Raw genomic sequence first — 13,980 nt, forward strand, 5'->3', positions numbered from 1 at the left:
AGTATCAGCACAAAGATGTGAATGGGTGGCTGAGCTAGGACAGCAAGGAAAGGCCGACTGCCTGAAGCTGACTCTCCTCCCAACCCATGATGGGTCCTGGTGACCAACTGCTTCCTTGTCTAACTACTCACCACTTTTGTAACCCATCCAAGAATCCAGCAGGATAGATCCATTTGTCTGTGGATAGTGAATTGTCTTTCACATTTTTGTTCAAATGCAAACTTTTAAAAATTAAAACATTGAGAAGTTAACATTTTGTTGGTGTGAACATTTAAATGGTGTGAATACTCCTTGACTAAATAAAAAGAATAAAATAGACTTTGATTATAAATTCACTCCTGGTAGACCTGAACTACAGTTATTAGGTACTTCTACTAATTGTGGTGAGATCAAGCTAAAAATTATATACAATAAATGTCATTTGGGTCTAATTCCTCATAGCAGTTTCATGTAAGGTCAGGCATTCTATTATGCATTTGATTTTTATTTGTTTTTTAAGTAGAAAAACAAATAAACCGAACTCATGTGCTATAAAAATTCAACAAAATAATCCTTATACTACTTTGTTATACTTTGGAAGATTTAATTACTCATGTTTCTTAAATAGTCTCCATAAACTCCTATTATACATTTGACACATTGATAATTGTGAGGTCAAAATATATTTGCATTTTTGCATTTAATTGTTAATTCAAAACTAAAGCAGTTCCTAAAGAAAAAATACAAATGGCCAATAGACACATGAAAAGATGCTAAACATCATCAGTCATTAGTTACGTGTAAATCAAAACCACAAGACATCACTTCATACCTTCTAGGGTGGCTATTATCATATAATGTAATATAACAATACAATAAGTGTTGGCGAGGATGTGGAGAAATTGAACCCAACACAGAAGAGCAGATTCTGATAGTAAACCCAAAAATTACTCAAAATAAGTGTATTAGTCAGGATTCTCTATAGGCACAGAACTAATAGGATATATATATGCATGAAAGGGAGTTTATTAAGAGAATTGACTCACACAATCACAAGGTGAAGTCCCACGACAGGCCGTCTGCAAGCTGAGGAGCAAGGAAGCCAGCAGCGGCCCAGTCCAAGTCCCAAAACCTCAAAAGTAGGGAAGCCGACAGTGCAGGCTTCAGTCTGTGACAGAAGGCCTGAGAGCCACTGGAGTAAGTCTAAGAGTCCAAAAGCTGAAGAACTTGGAGTCTGATGTTCCAGGGCAGGTAGCAAGCAGCACGGGAGAAAGATGAAGGCTGGAAAACTCAGCAAGTTGGCTTATCCCACCTTCTTCTGCCTGCTTTATTCTAGCCATGCTGGCAGTTGATTGGATGGTGGCAACCCACATTGAGGGTGGGTCTGCCTCTCCCAGTCCACTGACTCAATTGTTAATATCCTTTGGTGACACCCTCCCAGACACACTCAGGAACAATACTTTGCATCCTTCAATTCAATCAAGTTGACACTTAACATTAACCATAGCAATAGGCTTTTAGATTCATTTCTACCTTTGTCACTATAAGAACATTATTTCTTATTGCCATCAAAAATAATTTCAGACTTTAGTGATAGAAGTTATGTTTTAATGCTTGTTAGTTGAAGACATGTAATGATAACATTGTACTACAAATTCAATAATATTTTCAAACATTTGTAACTATAGTTACAATATCATTTATTTCCATCAGAAACGCATGTGTGTGTGTGTGTGTGTGTGTGTGCATACACATGTCTGTGTCTCTAGGTTTGTGTCTATGTGTATTATGGGTATGTATAGAAGAGATAGTTGTAAGAATTATTTTAAACCAATGCTTTAAATGTAATAACAAAGTAGTCGATGTGCTTAGGGAAAACAAAAAGTTGACAATGATTTCTAAAGGAGGAATAAAATTCAATGAGAAAATTTAAAAAGCAGTAAAATGGATAAGCACATTTGAAATGCTCTTGACAATTTTGGATGATGCATGCTCTTACAGACACTGCTGAGTAAGTGCCAGGGGGTAGGCAAAGTGTTTTTTTTTAATTCATTATCTCATTTAACAGGATGAAAAGGGTAGAAAAAGAATACAAGAAAAATAAGTTCTTTACTTTCAAATAGGTACAAGATGTATCACATGGTAGGAGTAAACGAATAGTGGGGGTTACAGGGAGTCAGATTTTTGTTTCCAAAAAGAAAGAGTTTTCTAACAATGTGACAGACAAAAATAAGTCATTTCAAAAAATAAGACAAAAATGTCTCTGCATTAGTCAAGGTTCTCCAGAGGGACAGAACCAATCGGATATGTGTATATTGGAAAGGGAGTTTATTTGGAAGAATTAGCTCACACAATTACAAAGCAAAATCCCAGGATAGGTTGCCTGCAAGCTGGGGAAAGACAGAAGTCAGTAGCATGGCTTGGTAAAGTCTGAAAGCCTCAAAACCAGCAAGCAGCCCTCAGTCTCTGGTCAGAGGCCCAAAAGCCCCTGGGAAGCTTCTGGTGCAAGTCCCAGAGTCCAAAGGCCAAAGAACCTGGAATCTAACGTCCAAGGCTAAGATGAGTGGAAGAAAACATTAGGCACGAGAAGAAGAAAGAGAGCCAGAAGACTCAGCAAGCAAACGTATCCCACATTCTTCTTCCTGCTTTGTTCTAGCCATGCTGGCAGCTGATTGGATGGTGCCCACCACAGAGAGGGTGGGTCTTCCTCTCCCAGTCCACCTACTCAAATGTCAATCTCTTCTGCCAACACCGTCACAGACACTCCCAGAAACAATGCTTCACCAGCCACCTTGGCATCTGTATTAGTCCATTCTCACACTGCTAATAGACATACCCAAGACTGGGTAATTTATAAAGGAAAGAGGTTTGATTGACTCACAGTTCAGCATGGCTGGGGAGGCCTCAGGAAACTTACAATCATGGTGGAAGGGGAAGCGAACACATCCTTCTTCACATGGTGGCCACAAGGGGAAATGTTGAGCAAAAGAGTAAAAAACCCCTTATAAAATCTTTAGATCTCATGAGAACTCACTCATTATCCCAAGAACAGCATGAGGGTAACCGTCCCCATGATTCAATTACCTCCTACTGGGTCCCTCCCACAACATGTGGGGATTATGGGAACTATAGTTTAAGATGAGATTTGGGTGGGGACACAGACAAATCATATCAGCATTCTTCAATGCAATCAAGTTGATACCTAATACCAATCATCACAATCTCTAGGTACAATTGTTAAGACTATTTTGAGAAAAGGTAGTGAGTTTTACATCTGATTTATAAATCTAGTTAAACATACTTTTTATTGAGGAAAAGTTTAGATATATAGGTTATAATAATTTCGACATTTCATATACAAAATGTTCCAAGAATATCATGTTAAGAGATTTAGCAAGTCTACAGTAGAATCTACCACCTATATTTTTATAAAACTCCATGGATAAGTTTGGCATGCATCAGCAATTGAGAATATATGGCCTAGATGTTAGATTCAAATTAAATAAGTAAGGCTGTGGCCAAAAAGAATTTTAAATAACAACTAAATTTATGACTGAAATGATACTACTGTTGTCCCTTAATACCAGGCAAAGTACCAACAGGACTCTTAATAAGTGGAAATGTATAACAGACAGTGAGAATACTGATAAATATCCAGGAACTTGCTATAAAGCATACCATTTCTGAAATATTTATAGTAATAACATTTTTCTCCTATAAGGCTGAGTATCTCTTCTGATTTGACAAGTCTTCCCAGGCAACCATAATAGTAACAGATCAAATCAAATGAATCTAATTATTCCCAGCACTTCTCCTTTTATAAGATGAATTAGCAAGTCTCGGTGATTAAGAACCCTCCAGGAAAACCCAAAGCTACTTTTAGATTTAAAATATACCCTGAAAATTATATTACATTTTTCTATGTTTAGGATTCCATTTGGGAATGAAAAATCAAAAAGTTTGTCAGAAAAAACTTGGACTTTTGATTAAGACAGAACTATGGATGCCTTAGAGGCAGCCCTATTTGCCTATGTAATCAAAAGGACAATAAAACATTTAAAAATAAACCCCTCCATGTCATCAATAACTAAAAGATATCTTAGAAATGTCGAGATCTAAAAAGAATGTCACATTCTACAACAAGGGAAAAGGCAAGACAAACTGAAAATTAATGACTTTCATTGAACCTACCAGAGAATTGAAGACACAAGACATTCAATTCTCCTGAATTCTGAAGAGACACATAAGCTTGCAGAAAGAAAGAAAACCTAAGCATTTGCTTAGGGGCAGGCATCACTGGATGAGATATAATCTGGAAGGAAATTTAAACTAGTAACTTGTAACCAATTGCTAAAGGCTGAATATGAACTAATGTCAGAGTGTGAAGCTGAGAAGGGCACTGACATAGAGGTCTCATGCTTCTACAGGCCTTTCTGCTGGGACACTTACTCTGATAAATCACAGAGAAGCCAGAGGAAGAGGCCCTACCGAGACTCATTTGCTTCTATTTCTCCTAAGCATGAAAAGGCTGATCTGCAGAAGAGGAATGATAGAAGCATTGTTTGAGGACACTGCAGCTGGCTGAAGACAAATGGTGGAGTAAGAGGTGCTACACCTATTGGAGCCACAGAAAATCTTGAGAAGGCCACACACCCAAGGGCTTCCCTAAGTCTAAAACCTAATGAGAATATTATAGTGAACCCGCTCGCTCCTTCCACCCCACCTCATAACCATGCTAACAAGCTTCAAGTAAACAATAACAGAGGAAACATCTAGAGAACTGCAAAAGGAAAACTCTCTCCAGGGAGAAACACAAATTAAAGATGCAAAGCCAACCAGAGAGAAAAAATCCAAAATATCACTAGAGAAATTGCAAGTCTCCTGTGCCCATAACAACAACTAATTCCAACTCTGGTAAATAGAGCAACGGAACACTTCAAAGTCAGCCCAAATCCTGACAAAATTAAAACAAATGCCATACTAAATGCATAGCAGAAGGCATATAATAAATACTTGCCTTGACATCTCTTGTCACATACAATACATCTACCTTTCAATACAAAAGTATAGGGCATACCAGAAAGCAAAATAAATAAATAAATAAATAAAAATAAATACAGTCTTGAAGAGTCAAAGTAATCATTATAACCAAAATCAGTCCTAACACAGATGTTGGATATATCAGACAGGGAATACAAAATAATAATAATTAGTATGTTAAAGATTCTAATAGAAAAAGTAGATAACATGCAAGAACAGAAGCCAATGTGCAGCACAGAAGGCTACTACAAAAATAGTAAAATGAAAATATTAGAAACAAATGAAAAAAAACCCACAGCAACAGAAACTATACAAGTCTCATTAGTAGATATGACACAGCTGAGGAAATAAGTACACTTGAAAACAGGTCAACATAAGTTACCCAAACTAAAATGCGAAAGAAAAAAGTATATTGATAAGAACACAACACATCATTCAAGGGCTGTGGCACAATATCAGACCTTCTAACATACATATAATTTGAATACCAGTAGGAGATGACAGGGAAAACAGGATGGAAGAAATAGTCAAAGAAACAGTGGCTGAGAATTTTAGAATTTTTTATTATTACTAACAGTAACCAAACCACAGATTTCAGAAACTCAGAAATGACCAAATATGATAAACAACAACAATAATAACAATAACAATACACACACACCCCTCTAAGCATATCATATTCAAATCCCTGAACCAAAGATAAAGAGAGAATCTTGAAGGTAGCTAAGAGAAAACAACACTTTTCCTGCAGAGAAACCAGGATAAGAATGATGACATACTTCTCACCAGAAACCACGCAAGCTGGAAGACAATGGAATGACATATTTGAAGAGTTGAAAGAATAGATCTGTCAACCTAGATTTCCATATCTAGTAACAATATTTTCCCAAAATGAAGAGAAATAAAAACTTTCTTAGGCAGAAAAAAACTGAGGAGATTCATTGGCAGCACACCTCTACAAGAAATGTTAAAGAAGTCCTTCAAGCTGAAAGAAGATGATAAAGGTTATTAGAAACCCAGATCTACACGAAGCAATGAAGAGTATTTGAAATGGAACAAATGAAGGAAAATAAAATATTTTATCATGTTATAATTGCTCTCAAAGAAAAATAATATTTTAAAGGTATAATATTAACAATGTATTGTGTGATTGTAGCATAAGTAAAAGTGAAATATAAGACAAAATTGGCATAGGCAATGTGGGGAGGAACGAGGAATATGTGGATGCTGCTGGACTTGCGATGGGGGCACTTCTATCAAGATGTAACCTCATCATAAGTTATATCTGGACAAAAGTAACTCCATCAACTTAAGTCAAGAAACTTACTAAATTCATTTTGCATTTGCAGCATTGTAAAGTTGAAAAATTATGAGTCAAACCATTGTAAGTTGGAGACTGTCTGTACCGATATAGGATCCTTACACTACACTTGATGAGGTATAATATTTCCAGGTGAACTTAGATTATTTGAAAGTGTATTTTGTAAACTCCAGGGCAATCTCCTCTTCAGATGAAGCAGTTTAGTCACATATTTTTCTCCATTCTAGCTACAATTGCATTACTTGCACACTATCTTTCTCATAATAAAACCATTGTGATGAAGAGAAAAGTCATGCTTAGTTGACAGGTAAGCCCCAAGTCCATCGAATTAAACTATATTCTACAATGTATTACTCCTAATCTGTTTCTCTACATTGCTTTGTTGACCAGTATATCTTTCTTTAATATGCTGACTTAATACATTATGAAACTACTAACTAAATCTATCAGAATTTTCCTTGAAAAATCCAACATTTTCTTTCTGATTAAGATTACCTTACAATATGAGTTATTCTTTATTGTGTTTCCTGACCACCGATGGCCAGAGACCTGACCACTGATGGCCAGAGAAGTTCACTGCTCAAATCTCCTTCAAGAGAGCCCGCTGTGGGGAGCATCACTGACCAGCTTCAGCCATTGATGCTTGAGTCCATGCTGCATTTCCACTGATGTCACGGCCCCTCTGGGTTACTACCAGGCAATGACCATGGTGGTGGCACTGGTGTTGCCCATATCTAACTGACGTGGGATCCTTTCCACAGGCAGCCTTTGCTTGGAAACTCCTCATTTGCCTGTGAAATTTCCTCAGGACTCCACCATGGTCACACACTCTTCTTTCTAATTTGCTCTCCCGCTCCTTTCACAGTCATCTGCATCATGATCTGAAGACTTTTCCTGCCTGTTCCCAACTGAGTCCTCCCCTTTTATCCTTCACAGACATTTCTCCTAATAAACTTTTTCCATATCTAATCCCATCATGGCATCTACTTCTTGGAGAACCCAGAGTGACACACTATCATACATTATATTCTTGGCATTTGTTAAAGCTAATTTTCACAAGGTAGTGTTACTCTTCCACAGTTTACAGTGATAAAACTACTTCAACCTTGAAATATGGAGCCAGAACATGAACTTGATTCTGCTTCCTCATTTGCTTGTTCTCAAATTTCATGCTTTCTCTACTATACAACACTGCCCCCAAAGACAAGCACAGTCCCTTTCAAATAAATAAAATGATGCATGAAGACTGAATCATATCATTAGGCAAATGAACATCATATATATTTGTATATCTCCCCAAAAGTCCTATAGCAATTCAGATGTGATCAATTATATATGTATGATCTGTCCCAATCTATTTTTATCTTTTTTTCTTCTGAGAAGTTTCTGGAATTGACTGTCTCAATCTTGACGAACTGCTTAATGACATTGATGAAACCTTTCAGAAGCCTAGAAATCTGAACAATTCCATAAAGTACAAATATCTCCTAGAAATACTTAAAGCATATCTTTGAAATCCCTGCTCCACCACTGCTTAGAGATTTTCAATTTTATCTAATAGGTCCCATAAAAAATACTACAACATTTCAGCACCTTTGTATGATGGAGAGACTTATAATGACAACCCTAAGGCCTAGAATTAAATCCTGAATCAAAAGTGGCTTGTAATCCAAAAAGATGAGATTCCAGCATTAAGGAGCAAAGAAACTCTATAAATGTAAGTGATGATTATTAAGAAGTGACTTAAAAAAAAAAACAAAAACGGAGTCTCGCACTGTTGCCCTGGCTGGAGTGCAGTGGCGCGATCTTGGCTCACTGCAACCTCCGCCTCCTGGGTTCAACTGATTTTCCTGCCTCAGCCTCCCTAGTAGCTGTGATTATAGGTGCCTACCACCACGTCTGGCTAATTTTTTGGTATTTTTAGTAGAGATGGGGTTTCACTATGTTGACCAGGCTGGTCTCAACTCTTGACCTCATGGTCTACCCTCCTTGGCCTCCCAAAGTGTTGGGAATTACAGGTGTGAGCCACTATGCCCGGCCAAGAAGTGACATTTTTATACCTGGACTCACTGTGTAAGAATAGAGCAAATTTTCCATCTTCAAAATCTGGGAAATTTCTTAAAAAATGAAGAGCAGCACCCATGTCTCCAAATTCCAACTGAGGTAGTGACAGGGCCAAAAATGCCAAACCACCCACCACTAACTACTCTCAACCAATGGACAGGCTGAGCTTCCTCAAGTGCCAGGCCTGGGATGTGCGTTTAGCTTGCTGTTTTATAAATGAGACACTGCTCTCTCTTTGATATATAAAAAAAGTATAAGCCATGATTAATAGGTACCCTGTTTAAGAATGCTAATGCCTTCTGGAAAAAAAAAGAGAGTCTTGAGCTGCTAGCACACTCCAAATTCATATGTTAGTATCCTAGTTTGAAAAAGAAAATGTGCCACTATATCAGCAACAGTTACATAAGATTTTTATTATGTCTAGCAAAAATTTTAAAACTCTAACTAAAATGGAAAGGAGGAATTGAAGCAGGATTTTAAAATATGGTGGTTCAGGAAAAATCCTAATCGAAGTGTGTAAGGTTCATTTAAAGAAACACTTGGTATTTAATTTGTATATAAAACAAACATTATCATTATTTCAGCATTATCAAAAACAATAAGCTCTTCTTTACAGAAAGGTTATTGATTCACTATTAACTACAGATATTAACTAGTACTGTTTTGTCCTAATAGTAATTTGTATGGCTCTTTTAATGATCTTACTGACCAACTATTAATATCTCGTAATATTGCTTTTTTATTATCATCACTATCATGATCACCATCATTATCATTACTGTCTTAGTTCTGAACAAAGAGTTAGTAATCATCTTTATCTACTTTATTTTACCTATGAGAGGTAATGTAATTTTCCCAAGATAATAGTCACAGCCATTTTAGTTATCCACTTAAGCAGTTTTTCTGTCTCTGAAGTTAATGTTATTTCTCATACAAAAAATAAATAAATGAAACAGGACAAAGTATGCTAGATTGTCCATTATTAGGAAATATTCACTGGAGTATTTACAAACAAAGAAACATTATTCTTGCCTCTAAAATAATTGAGAAAAAATTTTTAAATGCAGTAAATTATTAATATTTGAGGATTCTGTAAAGGATATCCAGCAATTATTTGAACCATTCTTGTATATTGCCCATAAGTCTTTAAATATTTTTTTTAAAAAAACCATTTGGAAATATTGTGCAATAAATAACTTTCATTAAGTCTATATAAACTATGATAATTTTTTTTCTGATGATTAACAAAGTCACCAACATCTTGTAGGACCTTGCCTCTCGTATAAATATGAATAGTATTGATAATTACTGTATAGAAATGTCAGAAACATTAGGCAAGAAATGGAGATATGTTTAGTAAAGATTTCCAAATTAGAAGTATTTTTGGTTATTGCAATGTTTATTTTAATTCAAAATAATGTGTGTAATAAGAAAGATATTACTTTACTATGCATTAATATTTCAAAAATTGTAAGTAGAGTCAACATGTGTTAAATATCTGCCAAGCTTTGTGCTGTATATTTTAGATAGCTTTACAGATAATTCTATCAGAACTTTTAGAGAAATTTGATACTAAGCCCATTTCATAGATGAAGACATTGCATGTTGGAGAAGTTAAATAACTTTCCCAAGGTCACAGGCATTAAACAGTGGACCAAGTATCAAGCACAATTATATTTTCCCCCTATTTCTAAGCACCAAATAGTAGCACTATTGCAATGTGTTTGGCAAAGGAATTGGATGCTATGCCCTATAAGTTACATTTAAAGGAACTAGACACATTAAGTCCTGAGACGAGATGACTTGATGGTTATGATCTCATAGGTCAGTCTCTGGGATAATTGGCAGAATTTGCATAAACATAAGTTTTATTCTTTCAAACTATTGCAGAGATCCATTAAGTTTCTATTGGTTAAAAAAATACTAATAATGAGATTCAACTTTTTTTTTTTTTTTTTTACTGTCGGAGAAAGAAGCTGTAGTAAAGCAAGGAGGAGAAGGCTATATTAAACAGTGTGGCACAAGATCAGATTCAGAGACATCAGTACGAACTCAGGTTTACTTTTATACGTATATACGATAAATGCAGAAATAATTATGGATATGTGTGTATGCATAGGTTAGAAAGCATGCATCTATTTCCTAGCTCTGTCCACTGAGAGACCCTAGAGGCAGCAAAGCCCAGTATAGTGAATATACTCAGCAACCAGTTCTTGGTTTCTAAATATCATTCTCTACGAAAAAGGAATGAAGACACCTTGGAGAAATGGCTGATGGAGGGGTGGGGCAGGGGAAGTATAAGATGATCCTAGAGCATTTTGGAATCCCATAAAGTAAAGGCTGAAAACCAACCAAACAAACAAAAAGACAGGGCTGCGTCAAAAGAACACAAGAGCCAGTCTGAAACAGCTCCCAATGGACAAAGCTGAAACAATTTAAGCAACAACAAAAAAAACAATGTAAAATGGGTTTATATAGAAAAGTACGTATTTTTATTTTAAAAAACCACAGGCGTTTATACTAATACAGGTAAATGGGTAACCAGGGGCAAAACTTCATTACAGAGGAATTTCAAATAGCATATGTAGTTACTCTCCATTTCAGAGGTGGAACTTAACTTCTCCTAAAGTATAGGGTTTATTTCCTGCCAATACTGCCCCCTCAACCCCGCAAAAAACAAAAAAGAAGGAAGGTAAGTAAGAAAGAAAGAAAACAAAAATGCAAGCAAACAAGCAAGCAAGCGAGAATGAAGAAATACGAAACAAAAAGTAAAAAGCCATTTATTTGCACTATTGTTTTCTCTATATTGCTACCAAAACTTTTTGTTTTTTATTTTAATGTCAATATACCTCATCAGTCAACAATATGGCCCAAAAGGCCCTCAAAATATGGACTGCTTTCTCTACTACATTTCAATTTATTGTCACCATTCTAATAGAATCCTTAAGTCACCTAGAAAATTTTAAAGGAAATCCAGATACTGTAATGCAAAGTAAAAAGCAAGAGGAAGATGGTCAGCTTCTCAGCTCTGAGAAACTTGTTTGTTTTAAGAGGAAAATGCCATTGTTCTTTCCCAGAGTCGGGTTTAAACACAGGTAGGTAAATCATAGCAGAACAGAACTTCAATAATGAGTCATTTTAATGTGAATAGAAGCATTCTTCATTTACAGTGGCAATTTATGCTTGGCAGGGCTTTTGTTCTCTCATTACTTGAGTTTCAAAAGATCCTAGGAATGTGAGCTACTAGTCTAGCATGGCATAATATAGCATTTTTCAACCCACAGACCATTTTCCCAGGGCTGGTTGGTAGGCATAAAAAGAATATCTGATAAAAGGGGCTTTTTCATTGGTTCACTAATTTACTTAATATGAAAGAAAATTAAGCTTGAAACTTAACTTTAAGATACTTGGTCATTTGCAAATGCTTTTTGCAATGTCCCATAAGAGCTAAGTACTTAAGATGCAAAAGAAAAAAAAGACTGATGTTCAGACGTCATGAAGAAACAGGCATTCTAAGTCAAAGTAATTTGGAAAAAAGAATTAGTCAAAGGTTCTTGGCAAAGTTCCTGTGTGATGGGAAGCTGTCAAAATGATTGAGAACTAAAGAGGTTATGACAGTTCAGTATCTCCAATTAATTTCATTATTTTATTGAACTTAGAAATAAGGTTGCAAGTATGTGCTTATCCATACTCCTACTCTCTAATTTTGAGCAATAACGTCGCCTGCCAAAAATAACCTGTTGTTTTAACCCTAGCCATTTCTTTCTGTGCTAGGGCTACCAATTAAGATCACATGAGTACTTTAAAACTAATACTTATAACTACTATAGCTTTCTGGTTTATAGACACCATTAGGCTTACATAAAATATCTTAAAGTTATAGCAATCTATTTTAAGCTGATGACACCTTAACTTTTATCACACAAAATAATTCTGTGCTGTTTACTCCACACTCCCCAACATTTTGTATTTATGATGTCATAATTTGTACATATGTTAAATAGCTTGGTTAAGCCATTCCACAACTTATACATACATCAAAACATCATGTTGTACGCCATAAATATATACAATTTTTTACTTGTCAAATAAAAAATGTTTATATAATTTGCCATGTGTAATTAGCTGTGCCCAAGGTGATATATATAACCACATATATTTTTAAATTGTAGTTAAAAAAAAACAAACTCACATCCACATAACATAAACTTACCCTCTTAACAACTCAGGTGATACCTTCAACTCCTGTATTTTTACATTTGTTCTTTGTGCCTAATACTGTGAAAACAAGTTGAAATAAATCAAAGCCTCAGTAAGAGTGTTAGATATGAGTTCTAAATTTCTCTTCAAAGAATCAATATGTCAGTATGTTCAATTCTTTGCCTTCTACTTTTAAACTTAACTTCCTCATAAAGCAACCATTTTCGATTACCTGCTCCACCCTGACTCATTCCGATTAACTGCTCTGTCATAACCATTTTTCCTGCCAAACCACTCACCCCGTCACTCTCTTTAAATTAGCCAGTTGGAATTAGTTTAGCCTGTACAGTCTAACCCTAGCCAATAGGGGAACTACACTGCAGCAGGGGCCATGTGCGTCAGGGACAAGAACGCCTTCCCCTCCCTCGTCCAAGTGTGCGGACACAATTGCTCCATCTGTAAGGGTGCACCCTTCTATAGAAGTACATTGCCTTGCTGAGAATTAAAAACAAAATTTTATATTCAAGTGCTATTTCTTTTGTGGCACCAATACTTTATTTATAACAAGAGGTTCTATATGCTTTTGTCCCATGATCTTGAATTGGAGAAACTCATTTGAACCACTTAAATGATTGTCATAAGCTCTACAATCTTGTCATAGAAACACAACGCAGCCTGGAGCATGCCCTCTGGGGACTACAAGACTGCCAGTGAGAGGCCATGCATCTGGAACATTCAGGATTTTGAAAGGAGTTAGCCAGCTTGCTTCAGGCACACTGCAAAGGGAGGGCCCCTGGAGAGCCTCCGCCCCACCTCTCAGGTGCTTGCACCAGATGTTTTCTTCACATAAGGCAACTTGCAAAGGGGGCTTGCCTAAATATGCCCACAGTGGACTAAGGGCCCACATGTACACTGGGGGAATGGGGTGGAGCTACCAAGAATTCACACCTTACACAAATAGGGAACCCAGCCCCATCAGCTTATATATAAAAAAGCCCTGGTATTCTACTGTAAAGGGGGCAACCGGGAACCTGCTTTCAGGACCCCTGTCTTTGCTGAGAACTTTCCTTTTCGCTTAATAAATTCTACTCCAGTCACTCTTTGATGTCCACATGCCCATTTCTTCCTGGCAATGAAACAAGAACCCAGCCCTGGCTGAGCTAAGGAGAAAAAAATCTTGCATCAATTTCTCCACTGACACTAAGGGTTGCTTACAATGGGAGTCAACAGAAGTTGCAAACCCAGATTTACATGGAAACTCTCACAGTATTGAAATGTCAGTCCAGGGTGTTCCTTAAACAGTGTGTGGAATATATGTGTGTGGATAACAGTTTGCATTATACTGTACATCTCTTCTCAATCAAATCACAGACTTC

This window comes from Pan troglodytes, chromosome 14 (assembly GCF_028858775.2).
Source record: "Pan troglodytes isolate AG18354 chromosome 14, NHGRI_mPanTro3-v2.0_pri, whole genome shotgun sequence".
Lineage (NCBI taxonomy): Eukaryota > Metazoa > Chordata > Mammalia > Primates > Hominidae > Pan > Pan troglodytes.